General features: G+C 46.2%; 1 protein-coding gene across 1 annotated transcript in view; it reads right to left on the bottom strand.

The window, feature by feature from the left end:
- LOC143935518 (phospholipase A and acyltransferase 2-like) overlaps positions 1-17,306 on the bottom strand; it is a 143,594-nt gene that overhangs the window by 115,422 nt on the left and 10,866 nt on the right. The window contains exon 3 of the mRNA XM_077459464.1: positions 16,283-16,383. The gene's annotated coding sequence lies outside the window, so the exon portion shown is untranslated. The remainder of the gene's footprint in view (positions 1-16,282; positions 16,384-17,306) is intronic.

The following is a 17,306-nucleotide window of genomic DNA, read 5'->3' as shown; positions in this document are numbered from 1 at the left end:
ATCCGCAATGTGTGGCAGGCTACATGGCAAGTGACAATCCGCAATGTGTGGCAGGTGACGTGGCAAGTGACAATCCACATTTGGTGGCAGGCGACATGGCAAGTGACATCCTCAGGGCTCCCACTGATTCTGCATTATGGTGAGATGAACCCTTTAATTTTATATTACAATGTATTAATAGAAATAATGCGCTTCAATCATCCTGACACCATAACAACCATGGTGCCGTAATGATTGAAGCGCAAATACCAGCCATTTCCCATATAAATTGCCCCCAAAAAAACATATTTTATAGCAGTGCCCCTCCCGAGACTAGACTCTGGATCCGCCCCTGGATGAAGGTCAGTCGATCAACTGATTCGGTGGACAGGCGCACCCTGTGATCGGTAACAAAGCCACCAGCAGCACTGAAGGTGCGTTCCGAAAGAACGCTGGATGCAGGACAGGCCAGTAGCTCAATTGCATACTGTGCAAGCTCTGGCCAGTGATCCATCCTCAAGACCCAGTAAGCCAGAGGATTTTCGGTGGGAAAGGTGTCCAAGTCTGACCTTGCCCCTATGTATTCCTGCACCATGTAAATCAGACGCTGGCGATGGTTGCTGGAACCGATCATACCTTAGGGCTGCGGATTAAAAAATTGTCTGAAAGCATCAGTCAGACGCCCACCTTCTCCACCGCTCCTTCTGACCGATGCCTCAGCAACACGTTGTCCAGGACCAGGAGTTTGTAACCTCCCAGTCTCTGGGAACACGTTGCACAGACCTTTCTGCAAGGCCTCCCGGAGATGTCTCATCCTCTGCTCCCTCTGCGATGGCAAGATAAGGTCGGCAACCTTACCCTTGTAACGTGGATCAAGGAGAGTGGCCAGCCAGTAATGGTCCCTCTCCTTGATCCGAAGAATACGAGGATCCTTCCGCAGGCTTTGCAGGATCAGGGAGGCCATGCAGCGTAGGTTAGCTGAGGCATTCGGTCCGGAGTCCTCTTGGTCACTAAGGACAACATGATCCTCAGCTACCTCCTCCCAGTCACGTACAAGTCCACATGTTTCTTGGGACTGTAAATCATCCCTACAAGACTGCTGCTTCAGCCTCCACCTCCATGCTGACACAATAATCCTCCTCCTCCTCTTCCTCCTCCTCATCCTCTTCCTGTGTGATGGGTGGCACAGCAGGAACACTGTCTGGATAAAGGGGGCCTTGAAAGGCAAGGAAGTCCTCCTCTTCCTGCCTCTGTTCTGCCTCAAGTGCCCTGTCCATTATTCCACGCAGCGTATGCTCCAAGAGGTGGACAAGAGGTACAGTGTCACTGATGCATGCACTGTCACTGCTCACCATCCTTGTGGCCTCCTCAAACGGTGACAGGACAGTGCATGCATCCCTGATCATGCCCCACTAGCGTGGTGAGAAAAAACCGAGCTCCCCTGACCCTGTCCTGGTGCCGTAGTCGCACAGGTACTCATTGATGGCCCTCTGCTGCGCGTGCAGCCGCTGCAGCATGGCCAACGTTGAGTTTCACCTGGTGGGCATGTCACATATAAGGTGGTTCTTGGGCAGGTTCAACTCCTTTTGGAGCTCAGCCAGCCGAGCACAGGCATTAAATGATCGGCGGAAATGCACACAGACTTTCCTGGCCTGCTTCAGGACATCCTGTAAGCCCGGGTACCTGCCCAAGAACCGCTGCACCACCAGGTTAAGGACGTGAGCTACACAGGGCACATGGGTCAGTTGTCCCTGTCGGAGGGCGGAGAGGAGGTTGGTGCCATTGTCGCAAACCACCATTCCTGGCTTAAGCTGGCGTGGCGTCAACCACCTCTTGGCCTGCCCCTGCAGAGCTGACAAAACATCCGCCCCAGTGTGGCTCCTGTCCCCCAAACAAGCCAGCGCAAGCACGGCATGGCATCGTTTTGCCTGCGTACTTGCGTAGCCCCTGGAACGCCTACGGAGCACCGCTGGTTCTGAGGACAGAGCACTGAAAGAGGCCATGGAGGAAGAAGAAGAGGAGGGGGTGGAGGAGAGAGGTGTGTCACAACCAATAGTAGCATTTTGGAGGCGTGGTGGCGGAACAACCTCCAACACTACTGCACCTTGTCCTGCATCCTTCCCAGCTGCCAGAAGAGTGATCCAATGGGCCGTGAAAGACAGGTAACGTCCCTGTCCATGCCTGCTGGACCATGAGTCAGCGGTAATATGCACCTTACCGCTGACCGCCCTGTCCAGCGAGGCAAGGACATTGCCTTCCACATGCCAGTAGAGAGCTGGAATCGCCTTCCGTGAGAAAAAGTGGCGTTTGGGGACCTGCCACTGAGGAACCGCACATTGTAAAAACTCACGGAAGGGGGCCGAGTCTACCAACTGAAAAGGCAGCAGTTGAAGTGCTAGCAATTTAGCCAAGCTAGCATTCAACCGCTGGGCATGTGGATGGCTGGGAGTGAACTTCTTTCGCCGGTCCAGCAACTGGGGCAGGGATATTTGCCTGCTATAATCGGACGTGGGTGTACTGCTAGCAGAGTGCCCGGAAGCACTTTGGCTGTGACACACCTAATTCTACACCTTCATTCCTCTCAGAGCAGGTTTTAGAGAGGACTGAAGGTCTAGTGGGGTTGGAGATGCCAGCTGATGAGGAGCAAGGAGAGGTCCGCTTTGTTCTTTGGTGTGGGTCTTTGAGGTACGCTTGCCAACGAGCTGCATGGCAGGTCAACATATGTCTGGTCAAGCATGTGGTGCCCAAGCGGCTGATGTTTTGGCGACGCGAGATACGCTTGAGACATATGTTGCAAATAGCAGCGGTGCAATCTGATGCACTCGTCTCAAAAAAGGCCCACACCAAAGAACTTTTAGAATAACGCACAGAGGCAGCGCCCTGCACAGGCGGAGCTCTGCGGTGTGATTCAGTCGGTGTGCTGCCCCTAAGCTGGCCCCCGGAGGGCATCCTGCCTCATTGGACATGTGCCTCCTCCTCCTCTCTCCTACCAGGCACCCACGTGGAGTCAGTGCCCTCATCATCCCCTCCCTCTTCATCGCTGTAGCAAACCTGGCAATATGCTGCAGCTTGTGGAACATGACTGCCAGATTGCTGTCCTTCTTGAGCATCCCCTCTCTCTGCATTCACGCTACTGCCTTCCTCTAGCTGAGTGTCATCATCAGAGCCTACAAAACACTGGGCATCCTCCTGGAGCATGTACCCAACACTATGCTGAAAGAGTTCAGGAGACTCCTCAGGAGGACGTGGTGGGTCTAGGGAAGGAGTCACTGATGATGACATTGAGACGAGGGAAGACGATGCGTTGGCAGCTGCTTTGCTAGTACCCTGGGACTGGGTGAGAGAGGATGAGGAGGATGAAGAGGGCTTGGTTATCCACTCTACCAAGTCGTTGGCATGTTGTGGTTCAACATGTCCAGCTGCCGAAAAGAAGGACAAGCGTGTCCCATGGCCACGTGCTGATGACAATGCACCGCATCCACGACCAGCACTGTTGTCTCTAGACACAGAGCCTGCTTGCCCTCTTTTATCGGCTCGCGCCTGTCTGCCTCTCCTTGCTGGCCTTCCAGACACGGTAATGGCCTGAAGGGAGTTGGGTAAAACAGCAGTTGGGTAGTGTATATTGTGCTGGAGGCACACAACACCCACTAACTTCTGCAGATGCCTTTATTATAGAACACCAGAGATAAAGGGGTATACTGTACTGGAGGCACACAACACCCACTAAGCCCTGCAGATGGCTCTATTAGAGATCAGCAATAAAGGGTAGATACAGGTGTATATTGTACTGGAGGCACACAACACCCACTAACTCCTGCAGATGCCTTTATTATAGAACACCAGAGATAAAGGGGTATACTGTAATGGAGTCACACAACACCCACTAAGCCCTGCAGATGGCTCTATTAGAGAACAGCAATAAAGGGTAGATACAGGTGTATATTGTGCTGGAGGCACAAAACACCCACTAACTCCTGCAGATGCCTTTATTATAGAACACCAGAGATAAAGGGGTATATACAGATGTATACTGTGCTGTGCTGGAGGCACACACAACTTCCAATAACTCCTGCAGATGGCAGATGGCTCAAATAGAGAAGAGCTATGTAGGTGGATATAGCGGTGTGTACTGGGTACAGAGCACGCAGACAGCACGCACAAGCTCCTAACACTACTGACTGCAAGCTCTATTATAAAAGATAGATCACTAGCTATATAGGTGAGGTGAATATAGCGGTGTATACTGCGGTCAGGGCACGCAGACAACAACCCCTACAGAAGAGCAAGATCGAAAATCGGCCGATAACGATCGGTGTATACTGTGTTGAAGGTACACAGAACACCCACTAACTGCTTCAGACGCCAACACACTACACAAGGCCGCCGTGCTGGCGGCCTTATATAGTGTGGGGAGTGTACTACACAGCCTGAGCTATGATTGGCCACAGGCATCCTGCCTGTGGCCAATCATGGCTCTCCTCGCTGCTGGCGCTGTGATTGGCCAAGCATGCGGGGTCACAGTGCATGCTTGGCCAATCATGAGCCAGCAATGCAGTGCGATGACGAATTTGGCGCGAACGGCCCATAATGTTCGGAATTCGCCGAACGGGCGAACAGCCGATGTTCAAGTTGAACGTATGTTCGACTCGAACACGAAGCTCATCCCTAGCCTCAGACAAGAATGTGAGATTCTTATGGTCAGTAAGAATGAGAACCGGCACAGTGGTACCTTCGAGGAGGTCTCCATTCTTTCAGGGCTAAAATGATTGCCAACAGCTCTCTGTCACCAATCTTATAATTGCACAGGTGACAATTTCTTAGAAAAACAGCCACAAGGATGCATAGTGCTATCAGAGGTAGGACGTTGAGGCAGAAGGGCACCAACACCAGTCTCAGAAGCATCAACCTCAAGGATAAAAGGTAACGTAGGATCAGGATGTGCCAACACAGGAGCAGAAACAAAGGCAGCCTTGAGACTCTCAAAGGTCTTAATGGACCTTGGAGACCAACTCTGGTCATATCAGTCAGGGGCTTGACCAGAGACAAGAAGTTATGAATAAACTTCCGATAATAGTTGGCAAAGTTGGAAACGCTGCAGAGGGCATAAACCCATGGGTCGGGGCCACTGTAGAACTGCCGAAAGTTTCTCTGGGTCCATCAAAAAACCAGCAATGGAAATGACATAACCCAGGAATTTAACCTGTCCACGATGAAACTCGCACTTCTCCAATTTACAATAGAGATTGTTCTCTCTTAGTTTCTGAAGCACACAACAGACATCTGTGTGGTGGCTCTCCAGGGACTTGGAAAATATGAGGATATCATCGAGGTAAACCACCACACATAACTGCAACAAATCTCGAAGGACCAAGAATCAAAGACATTGTTAATAAACTCCTGGAAAACTGCCAGGGCGTTACAAAGGCCAAAAGGCATTACGAGGTACTCCTAATGGCCTGTTCTAGTATTAAACGCAGTTTTCCACTCGTCGCCCTCTTTAATCCTCACGAGATTGTATGCCCCCCTCAAATCGAGCTTTGTAAAGACCGTTGCTCCCTTGAGGGGGTCAAATAATTCCATAATCGAATCGGATAGCCATTCTTAATCGTGAAATGATTGAGACCCCTATAATCAATACAAGGTCTCTGTTCACCACTCTTCTTCTTCACAAAGAAGAAACCAGCACCAGCAGGAGACGAGAATTTGCGGATGAAACCTTAAGAAAGTGCATTTGCAACATACTCCTCCATGGCCAACAAAGGGTAAACCCGGCCACGAGAGGGTATGGCACCAGGTTGAAAGTCAATTGCGCAATCATACGGCTGGTGTGGAGGCAAACGACTCAGTACCAGGAAGCATGGGAGGTGAGGTAGGCATGGGTGGGACTGCACAAACGTACAGAAGGCTTCCTCAAGTGCTCCTTAGAGTCTGGAGTCAATGAGGATGGCAAACGTGATCAACTTCTCCAGCTCAGTGGGTATATCTCGGGCTGCTATCTCATCTTTGATGGTATCCAAGAGGCCATGAGAAAAATCAGCCACAAGGGCCTTATTGTTCCACACAACCTCTGCTGCCAGAGTACGGAATTCAATGGTGTAGTCGGCAACAGTTCTCGTCCTCTGTTCAGTTGACATGAGGCACTTGGCAGCAGAAGCGGAGGGTGCGGGAAGGTCAAATATACTTTTAAACGAACCACAAACTCAGGGTAGCTCAAGACAACAGGTTTTTGCATCTCCCATAGTGTTTGCCCAGGCCAAGAAAGCAAAGATAACACAAAATCTACTTTGCTTCTGTCCGTAGGAAACACCTGGGGTGGCATCTCAAAGTATATCTCAACCTGGTTGAGAAACCCTCTGCATTGGACTGAAATCGCCTGCACAGAAACTGAAGCAGCAGCGATTCCAGGTGAGCCACACGACACAGGAGCGTTTGTAACACCATGGCAAACTGATCCATGCAGTGATCCAGTTCATCCAATCTGGAAAAAATACTACCAACAATGGGATTGACTGCATCTTCTGAATTCATGGCCTTCGCCTACTGTCAGAACCCATGAAATCAGGGCGAGACACAGTTAAATTACACTTGTTTAAAAATAAAAGTAAAAAGAACTAATGTAGTCAAAACATAGCCAATGTTCAGTAACCGTAATGGATAGTCAGACAAGGCAAACGTCAGGGATCAATGTAGTGGAACAGCAAGCAGGATCTGAAGCCAGAAGGGATGTCAGCAAAGCAAGTCTTGAACAGGATCGCAGGAGATAATTTCTGTGATGTTGACCAAGGCGAAGGCAGAGCTCCTCTGGACTAGACGGCTTAAGTAGGCAGGACGGACGAGCAGGATATCATCAAGAGCTGAGTAACTGTGGAGAGATAGGAGCTGGCAATTAGTCAACAGCTGAGCGGCCAGCTCAGAGAAGGAAGGGCTGAGCCCAGCCCTGACAGCGCCATTTAAAAAAAAAAAATTTTTTTTCCTCAGTTTAGGCTGATATGTATTCTTCTTCATATTTTTGTCAATAAAAATCGCAATAAGCGTATATTGATTGGTTTGCGCAAAAGTTATAGCATCTATAAAATAGGGGAAAGATTTATGCCATTTTAATTATTATTATTATTATTTTTTTACTAGTAATTGCGGTGATCAGTGATTTTTATTGGCACTGCAACATTATGGCAGACAGATCGGAAACTTTTGATACATTTTTGGGACCATTGACAATTATACATCGATCAGTGCTATAAAATGCACGGATTACTGTGTAAATGTTACTGGCAGGGAATGGGGTTAACAATAGGGGTGATCAAGGTGTTAACTGTGTTCTCTAGTGTGTGTTCTAACTGTAGGGAGGTGGGAGTGACTAGAGGAAATGACAGATCATTGTTCCTATCTAGTAAGAACTCACGATCTGCCTCTCCTCTCCTTACAGAACAGGAATATGTGTGTTTACACACACATGTCCCTGTTCTGGCTCTCATGCCCGCGATCACACGTGGCCAACGGTCATCGGGACCGATGGCCACGCGCATCAGCACCCCCCGCAGTGCAGTGGGCACACGCCATCCAGCTTAAAGGGACTGACGTACAGCTACGACGATTTGCAGGATCGTGCCGACCTGCCGCGGTATAATGACGGTGGCTGGTCAGCAAGCAATTAAAGTTGAACTTACACTAGCACTTTTAACCAGTTCCTGACCAGCGCACGCCGATGTACGTCGGCAGAATGGCACGGGAAGGCATATTGGCGTACAGGTACGTCCAATCTTTAATGCCTCCCTGCTATCGCAAACCCGCCGGCGGCGGCACGCTCTCGTGCTGATCGGGACCCCCATGAGTCCGGTCACGGGTCCCGTGGACTTGATCACCGCGGCATACCCGCGATCGTCTCACGGGGCAGCTGAATGAGGAAATGCCGTTGTAAACAGAATTTCTCCGTTCTGCCTAGCAACTAGTGATGCTGATCTCTGCTCCATGTGATTGGAGCAGAGATCAGTGTTCACTAAATTAAAGCCCAACTCACCACAGTTAGTAACACGCCCCTAGGAACACTTAACCCCTACACTGCCACCCACTGGTTAACCCCTTCACTGCCAGTGTCATTTACACAGGAATCACTGCATTTATATAGCAGTGATTGCTGTATAAATTACAATGGTCCCAAAAAAGTGTCAAAAATGTCCGATGTGTCCGCCATAATGTCGCAGTCACAATAAAAATCGCTGATCGCCGCCATTACTAGTAAAAATATCAATAATCGCTTCTTATTACCAAAAATATGTAGAAGAATACGTATCGGCCTAAACTGAGGGAAAAAAACGTTTTTTTTTTTATATATTTTTGGGGGATATTTATTATAACAAAAAGTAAAAAATAAAGCATTTTTTTTTTTAAATTGTCGCTCTATTTTTGTTTATAGCGCAAAAAATAAAAACTGCAGGGGGTGATCAAATACCACCAAAAGAAAGCTCTATTTGTGGGAAATTTTGTTTGGGAGCCACGTCGCATGACCGCACAATTGTCAGTTAAAGTGACGCAGTGCCGAATCGCAAAAAGTGGTCTGGTCTTTGACCAGCAAAATGGTCTGGGGCTGAAGTGGTTAACTGGTCCTGGGAGCAGTTAAGACCCTTGGATCAGTTTGCTTGTGTAGTGTGAGTGCTCCAAACCATGCTCGGGACCGGTTGATCAAATCGCAGCCAGGACCACTTGGAACAGGTGGTCCTGGGCACAGTACACCTGCAATCCCGTTTCAGTGCTAACTGTGCCAGAGTATTTTTCTCTCCATAGAGAACTGTGTAGTACAACAGGTATCACTGGTCTGGTTAGCAGGGAAGTGTGCCTGGCAACACTTCTTTACAAACAAGTATGAGTGCAAACCAGTGGGGGAGTGGGGAGAATGGAACTTGTGCATGGTTCGCTTAAACCGCCTCAAGTCTGAGTACACCCTAACTTTTTTTTCACACTAGGACATCTTGTAATTTTTTGGAGTTGATGGCAAGATTGTCTCAGCCCCTATCACTGTTACTTTTGCTGGATAGTTTAGTCTGCATATAAATGTGGAAAATGTGTAAATAAAGGCATATGAAAAAAAGAATGAATATACTAAATACATATGCGCATTAACTGCATACAGTTATGAGAGTACAATATATTTCAGTATATTATATTTTTACTAAGGACTGAAATGTATGTCAAGCCAAAAAACATTTTTATTTAAGAATTACAACCCCTGTCTAGTCTTAATTCATGTATGCGCCTGTTTTTCCTTTTGCATCTTTGTAATTGTAGTATGTTCTGTTTTGTTTCCTAGTCTTCTGTCAAATAGTTGGTGATGCTGCCACCCCCCCCCCCCCCTTCATTCGTTTGCAATCTGACCATGCCAAGCATTGAAGCACATCTGTGCTGGCATGGTCAGTTTGCATATTAGTACATTCTTCTGGGAGATACAGGAAGCCGTGGCTATGCACAACATGCCTGCATCACCCGTGGTAGAGGGCACAGCCCCTGCTGCAGCTAGAATAAGATTGTAAAAGTGGCTGCATTAGTCAGTTACAGCCTGCCAATTGCATAGTTCCCAACTGTCCCTAATTTGGCACAATGTCCCTCTGTCCTCCTCACTTGTCCCTCATGTTGGTCTGATCTAAATAGTTGTATATATAATGCACTTTTAATCTTTCAAAAAGTGTTTCCCAGTGCTAAACCTTTCATCCAATTTCTAAATTGCTGCATTTGTACATTTCAAAAGCCAGTATAAGGGAATAGTAGTGGTAAAAAAAAAAACACTTGTGGGTTTACCTAATCATTTTTTTATAATTCTCCTTTAGGGGGCATGGCGGGGGGTGTGTCCTATGCCTACATACTTTTGCTAATAGGTGTTTCTTGTTCCCATCTCAAAAAGTTGGGAGGTATGTATGTGTTGTGGGCAATTATTGGGATTATCACCAATGAGAAGCTAGAGTTATTTTACAGTACAGTCACCTATACAATATTTAGTGAATTACCACATATAATGTACTGCAAAAAACAGAGCATATAATTTGCATGTGGTAAAATCAACTGCTCAGTTCAAACAACTTTGCTAAATCAATTAAATAACTTGTGATTGTAAAAATTTGAAATGGAAATTAAAATGTGCCAGACTTTAGTAAATTAAACGTAAATGCAGAAGATACTGTATATTTATACCCACTGGGATTTTTCAGAAACAGTCCAAGGTTACTGGGCTCATTCACACTTAAGCTGGGTACACATGGGCCCAATGTCGGGAGACATTTGCTGGTTAAAAAAGAAACGACCAACATTCAGCCCATGTGTATGTCAGTCTGTCCAACAGAAGCCACCTGTGTGGCCAGCTTCTGTCGGATGAGCATGCTTGGAAAGCCGGCAGCCGACCGATTCCTGGTCAGTGCTCTCAGCAGGACTTTTTTTCAGCAGGAACGTGGGGGAACACCGTTTCAGCACTTCCAGCATTGACTATATGTAATGACAAGGGGTGCTGGAGTGTCTATTGATGCTGGCTGCTGGAGGATCTATTGTATCTGGAGGGGATCTATTTTTGCAGGGGGGGTCTTTTGTTACTGGCGGGGGGACCTATTGTTGCTGGGAGTCAATCTTAAATTTCTGGGGGGGTCAGTTATTGCTGAGAGAGATCTAATGTTGAGGGAAGGGATCTATTCTTGCTAGAGGAGGGCTCTATTGTTACTGACTGGAGAGGATTTATGTTAAAGAAATAAATGAATAGAAAAAATAATAGAAAATAAGTTTAGTTTCTTAGACATCAGGAGAGTTCTTCTCTTCTACCTAGAAGTCACCAAAACTTTTAGGAAAACAGATGCTTTCTTTGTTCTCTTTTCGGGAACACACAAAGGAAAGGGGGCATCCAAAGCCACCTTAGCCAAATGGATAAAGCAGGCTATTGCTGGATCCTACAGGGTTATGAAGGTTTCTCTGCCTTTTGCGCACTCAACAAGAGCCTTGTCTGCGTCTTGGGCTGAAGCCTCACCGGAACAAATATGCAAGGCTGCCACCTGGTCTAGTTTTTTGACCCTCGTTAAACATTATCGCCTGGACCTCCTATCTTCTCAGGAGCAGGCGTTTGGTCGTAAGGTCCTTCAGACAGTGGTCCCTCCCTAGACTGTTAAGTTCTGGCTCATCATCTCATGGGCTGTCCTGGAAGACACCTTGAGAAAAGCTGAGCTATACTTACCAGTAACTCTTTTTTTCTAAGAGTCTTCCATGTCTTGAGTTATGTGTATTATGCATGTTTTACAGGTACGTCCTATGGTTCTTGAGAAATACTTACATGGGGCCTGGAGGACCGCCCCCTTATATCCGGTGGGGGTAACGTGTTTCTTATCCTGATAGGGGGAGCTCAGAGCTCTAGGTCTCATGGGCTGTCCTGGAAGACTCTCAGAAAAGGAGTTACTGGTAAGTCTAACTCTAACTAAGCTTTTTCTTTTTTTTATTTGCACTTGATTGGAGATTCTTTGCAAAGGGAATCTTTACCTCATTTATCGTATTTATCGGCGTATAACACGCACAGGTGTATAACACGCACATTCATTTTAAGAGGGAAGTTTCAGGAAAATAAAATAAAATTTTTATATTGGCGTATAACACGCACACGCTATTTGCACCCAATTTTCATGGTGAAAAAGTGAGTGTTATACGCCAAAAAATACAGTACTAAGCTCTGGAGCAACTGCACTTGCAGAGGGCAACAGCACTTTGAAAAGTGCACAGTCTATTTGCCTTTAGTAAATAAATCCCACTGTACCATCTGTTAACACTCACTACAAGGTGCACAGACAAGTGTGAATGCATTGTTGAAGATATGTCTCTATAGCTCATACAACATCCCTCTTTAAGCCCAGGTTCACACTGAGTTGCGGGAATGATGCCATGCGAGTGCATGTCAGTCCTGAATTTGGCTGCAATTTCAGAGACATTTGTGCAGGTTTCTCACAGATGTCAATGTAAATCGCAGCCTGAAATCGCAAAAAGTAGTACAGAAACTACTTTTTGAAATCGGTGCAGCGCCGGAGATGATGGCAATTGCAATTTGACATGCAATTTTACATATCAAAATGCTCCAGTGTGAACCAGGGCTAAAGAGGAAGTAAACTTCCTCTGCAGACATTTACCTATAGGTAAGCCTATAATAAGGCTTACCTATAGGTAGTGTAAATATCTCCTAAATGTGGCATCACTGGCACATGAGCTCTGAAGGAACAGCCACGGTGCTGTTTCTTCTGAGCCCTGTGCCGTGACGTCATCACGGCTCTGGCCACTCATAGCACCAGAGCCCGCGAACCTGGAAGAAACTCTGGGAAAAATGTCAGCCGTCCCAGCGGTGTGCGAGTGCCATTGGAAGGCTTTGTTTTAAGTATTTCATAATGAGGTAGCATGCGATTCATACTAGCTCTATTTGCCTTTGTCTTACAGGTTTTTTTTTTTTTTTAAAGAGCTTACAACCTCCTTAAGTGGCCATTACGTATTTCTGTAAATTATATTTAGTAAACCATAACGTTTTTTTCATTTTCACAATTTTTTTGGGGTGATCTCTGCATCTTTCTGTACTTCATTATGCTTCTGTGCCATCCCACTTGGACTGGCATTTCGTTCTCTCACTGCTTGATAAACCATAAGTCCCAGGATTGCTAGGAAAGGCTCATTGCATATAGGCATATGAATTTTGTCAAATTGCAATAAACCATCTAGACAAATACATTTTTAATTTTCTTTCTCATTCATTTTTGGGAAACAGAATTCAGAGATAATTAGGTTAAAATGCTGCTTACAAATGGATTTTGGGCACTGGCAGAAAAAGAAACAGAGATCAGCCTGGTTTAACACCTCCCACTCCCAGCATGTTTTTGCTAGTTTCCTAGGAGGATGGATGTCTTTTTTTACTACTGAATATTCAAAAGTCTACTGTGGAGCATTTGGGGAATCTAAGTTTGTTTTCACAAGAGGAACTTTCAACTCTACATACTAGGGATGCACCGAAATTTCGGCCGCCGAAACATATCGGCCGAAAATGCCCTTTTCGGCAATTTGCCGAAAGAGAAAAACGGCCGATAATGGAGCCGAAAATGGGGCGTGGCCTGGGTGGGGGCGGGGCTCCGTCCAATCCTGCGGATGATCTGTCTATCTAAGTGCCCGGACAAGGGGGAGGGGCTGCATGTGACGTTGCGCGGCCGGGAACACACAGCTATTGAAATGAAAGCTGTGATGTTCCCGGCGCTGTGATCAAACAGGCGGCGGAGGCGGCTCTCTTCCCTACACAGGCTGGCTGCAAAATGGCACGCTGGCTGCAATAAGGGGGACACGCTGGCTGCAATATGGGGGACACGCTGGCTGCAATATGGGGGACACGCTGGCTGCAATATGGGGGACACTGGCCTGCAATGGGGGGGACACTGGCCTGCAATGGGGGGGGACACTGGCCTGCAATGGGGGATGCCTCCTCTACCATGTCCTCTGTCTCTGACCATCTTCTGTACCATGTCCCCAGTCTCTGACCATCTCCTATACCGTGTCCCCAGTCTGACCATCTCCTGTACCGTGTCGCCAGTCTCTGATCACCTCCTGTACCATGTCGCTAGTCTCTGACCACCTCCTGTACCATGTCGCCAGTCTCTGACCCCCTCCTGTACCATGTCCCCAGTCTCTGACCACCTCCTGTACCATGTTCCCAGTCTCTGACCACCTCCTGTGCCATGTCCCCAGTCTCTGACCACCTCCTGCACAATGTCCCCTGTCTCTGACCACCTCCTGCACCATGTCCCCAGTCTCTGACCACCTCTTGCACCATGTCCCCAGTCTCTGACCTTCTCCTGTATAAAAATATTTTTTAAAAACAGTCATTTTCGGTATCGGTGCTGTTTCGGTATCGGTTTTCGGCCTAGTGTATTTTTCATTTTCGGTATCGGTTTCGGCACCAAAAAACCCATTCGGTGCATCCCTACTACATACTCAAACTCACTCTCTTCAATCCAGGAGTTAACCAAATCTTTTTTTCTGCATGAGAGTCCTGGGGCAAATGGTAGCCTTTTTATAGGCAGTTCTTCTTGCCCAGCTCCAATCCACACCCCTACAACTCAACATCTTGTCATTGTGGGACAAATTGGTTCAGTCTCTGGACAAATCGACTCACCTGACACCAACAACCAAGTTGTTTCTGGCCTAGTGGCTCAGGAATCCAGATATGAAGTTGGGGAAATCCTTCCTTCTGGTGTCTTGGAAGGTCATCAGAACAGATGCCAGCCTGTCAGGCTAGGGAGGAGTCCCAGACCACCTTGTCAGTGTAGGGGCCTTGGATGCCAGAGGAATCCCATCACACAATTAAAATTCAGGAGCTTTGAGTAATTTGGTTGCCCCTACAATGCTGGACATTCCTACTGGAGGGTATTTCAATAAGGATATTGTCAAACAATGCCACAACAGTGGCTTATATCCACCAGGAAGCAACCAGAAGCCTAGCTGAGGCAAGAAGTGTACAGGATTCTGTTCTGAGAACAAGCTCACATTTCAGTCTTGTCCATCATTTACATTCGAGGCGTAGACAATTAGCAGATAGACTACCTCAGCCAGCAGCACCAAGGCTTGGGGGAATAATCCCTATACTCAGTGATGCTCTAGAACCCATGTCACAGGTGGGGACACCAGATGTGGATCTCCAGGATAGGACTGTTCCTAGGTGCAGAGATCCTATGGTGGAAGTAATTGATGCTCTGGTGGCTCACTGAGATCAGTACCACCTGATCTACACTTTTCCTCCCCTGAAACTCTTTCTTTGTTAGCTATGCAGAATCAAGATAAAAGACATCCTGGTGATACACATAGCTTAAGACTGGCGCAGGCAGATGTGATACTCTGACCTTCTCAGACTCCTGGAAGTCTCTTTGTGGGTCCTTCCAGATCAAACAGATCTCCTTTCCAAAGGACCACTTTACAATCTGGCTTCATGGTTGTGGTTTTTAATGGCATGGCTGAAAAGCCAGAGAATGATCACCACTTCGTTGAATGCCAAGAAGTCCAGTTCTCACAAGGCCTAACACCACACATGGAAGGTATTTTTCTCTTTGTGTCAAAAGAAGCTATCACCCCTGAAAATATTCTGTAGGATGAATTCTGGCTTTTTTGCAATAAGGCCTAGGTCAGCAGTTGGCCCTTAATACTATCTTGTTCCAGAGACTGCTCATCTCCCATTTTTTGAAAAAGACCTTTGTACAGGGTGTTTCTTGTAACTCTGCCTGTGTGCCCACCAGTGTCTCTTTGGGATTCAAACTCGGTTTTTGGGCACTTATCATGAATATTCCCTATTCTAGCCTTTCTCACAAGGTTGCATTTCTTGTTGCCAGGCCTGCAAGGCATGTGTCTGAACTGGTGATTTTGTCCTGTAAAGAACATTTTCTGATCTTACACAAGGACACTGTAGGCCTACAGCCATGTTTGTCCCCATGGTGGTTTTGTCCTTTCACCTCAACCAGTTCATTGTCCTTGTGTCCCTCAGTCTGACACTGATAAATTTCCCTTTATTGTATTTATGTAGTTCGAGTTATGCGTGTCTACCTCACAGCCATTTCTTCCATTAGAAAGACCAAATTTCTCTTTGTCATGCCTAATGTCCCCACAAAGAGAAACATCTTGTTCTGGCATTTTTCTGTGGCTTAGACAAATTATGATTCAGAGCTACAAGAAACACCCTGTTTTAAGGATCAGGTTCCACCCTTTATTATCAAGGGACACATTACTAGATCTATAAATGCTTCTTTAAATATTTTTTTTTCTGGCATCAGGCAACTATTTTCCAGATTTTGCAAGGCTGCCAACTAGTCTTCTGCTGCTCACACTTTCTAGAAGTTTTACCAGGTGCATGTTAAGCCCTCATGTGATGCCTGGCTCTAGTGTATGGTCCTTCAGGCATTAGCATTCTGTTTGCTGTGAGTCCCCCCCGGTTGGACTGCTTTTGGACATCCCAATTGTTTGGTAGTCCTGTATCCTTTAATGAGTAACAAAGAAAATTGATTTTGTGTACTCACAGCAAAATCCTTTTCTTGGAGTTCATTTAGAACATAGACGTCACCCCTCTGTGTTTATGGTATTGCTCTCTGCCCAGCTTGTTACAAAACTGAAGCATGCTGAGAGTGGGAGGGATTATACTAGGCTGTTCACTTTTTTTTTTGTTTGCCAATGCCCAAATCCTCCTGTAAGCGGCAGTATAACCTAATTGTCTCTGAATACCTCAATGAACTCCAAGAAAAGGATTTTACTTGTACTGCAAAAAATCACAAATGTTTTGTACCTGTTGTGGTTACATGACCTGGATACTGATGCCAAAATGAACTTATGAAGATCAGAATGGAGGAAACCGACCTGCAGATAATGTGAAGCCTCCTGTACCTACTAAAGTGAAGAGGAACCGTTAAGAAGGAAGTGTTGAGGAAAATAAATCTCAATGGGGTATACTGTCAGATACATACAAAATCAAGAAAAACTGTACAAAGAGAAACATGTCATCGCTAGGCCTTCTACTGAAAATGTTAGATGACTGGCTGTCTCTGGCTCCAATACCAATTAATTACTTATATGGGAAAAAGCATGCAGCCAGTGAAGTAAAAACATTCATAAATTTTGATCTGTGTGTTTATTCCAGGTTAGTCAGTCATAAATATTAAAGCAGATGAATATGTGTGAACCAGCATTTTCAGACGGACAGGTCAACAATGGTAACCTCTATAGAGGATAGTAGAGGATACTAAGAACCGTGATCATTAAAATGCACGCTTTCTTCCTCATACATTTGCATAGTTGCATATCTCCTCTGACAATTCTAATATTTATGTAATTTGCCAAATGGTGTACATTATGCAATATTTAAAGTGCATCTTTTGAAACTGTGGGGTAGATTTACTAAAACTGGGGCACGCAGAATCTGGTGCACCTGTGCATTTGAGCCAATCAGCTTCTAACGTTAGCTTGTTCAATTAAGCTTTGGCAATAAAACCTGGAATCTGATTGGTTTCTATGCAGAAGTGCACCAGATTTTGCACTCTCCAGCTTTAGTAAATAAACCCCACTGACTGACTGCTCCTTAAAACTGTGGTATGTTTAACATAAAGCTTACGTTCTCTTTTGTTTTATTCTCAGGGCTATATAGGTAGGCATTTATCACATTTATTAAAGGCTAGCTGAGTACATTTAATTCATTGACAATGATTTACTCTGTTTGTATTATCCACACTGCATTTTAAGGGAACAGCTGTGGATAGTAAATCACATGTCATGAAATATCCTTCTGATCACGGGTAATTGCTGCTCAGGTAAGT

Source organism: Lithobates pipiens, unplaced genomic scaffold, assembly GCF_037356315.1.
Source record: "Lithobates pipiens isolate NorthernLeopardFrog02 unplaced genomic scaffold, aLitPip1_a1.2 Scaffold_10, whole genome shotgun sequence".
Lineage (NCBI taxonomy): Eukaryota > Metazoa > Chordata > Amphibia > Anura > Ranidae > Lithobates > Lithobates pipiens.
The sequence above is the reverse complement of the archived record's forward strand: the minus strand, read 5'-3'. Positions and strand labels throughout refer to the sequence as shown.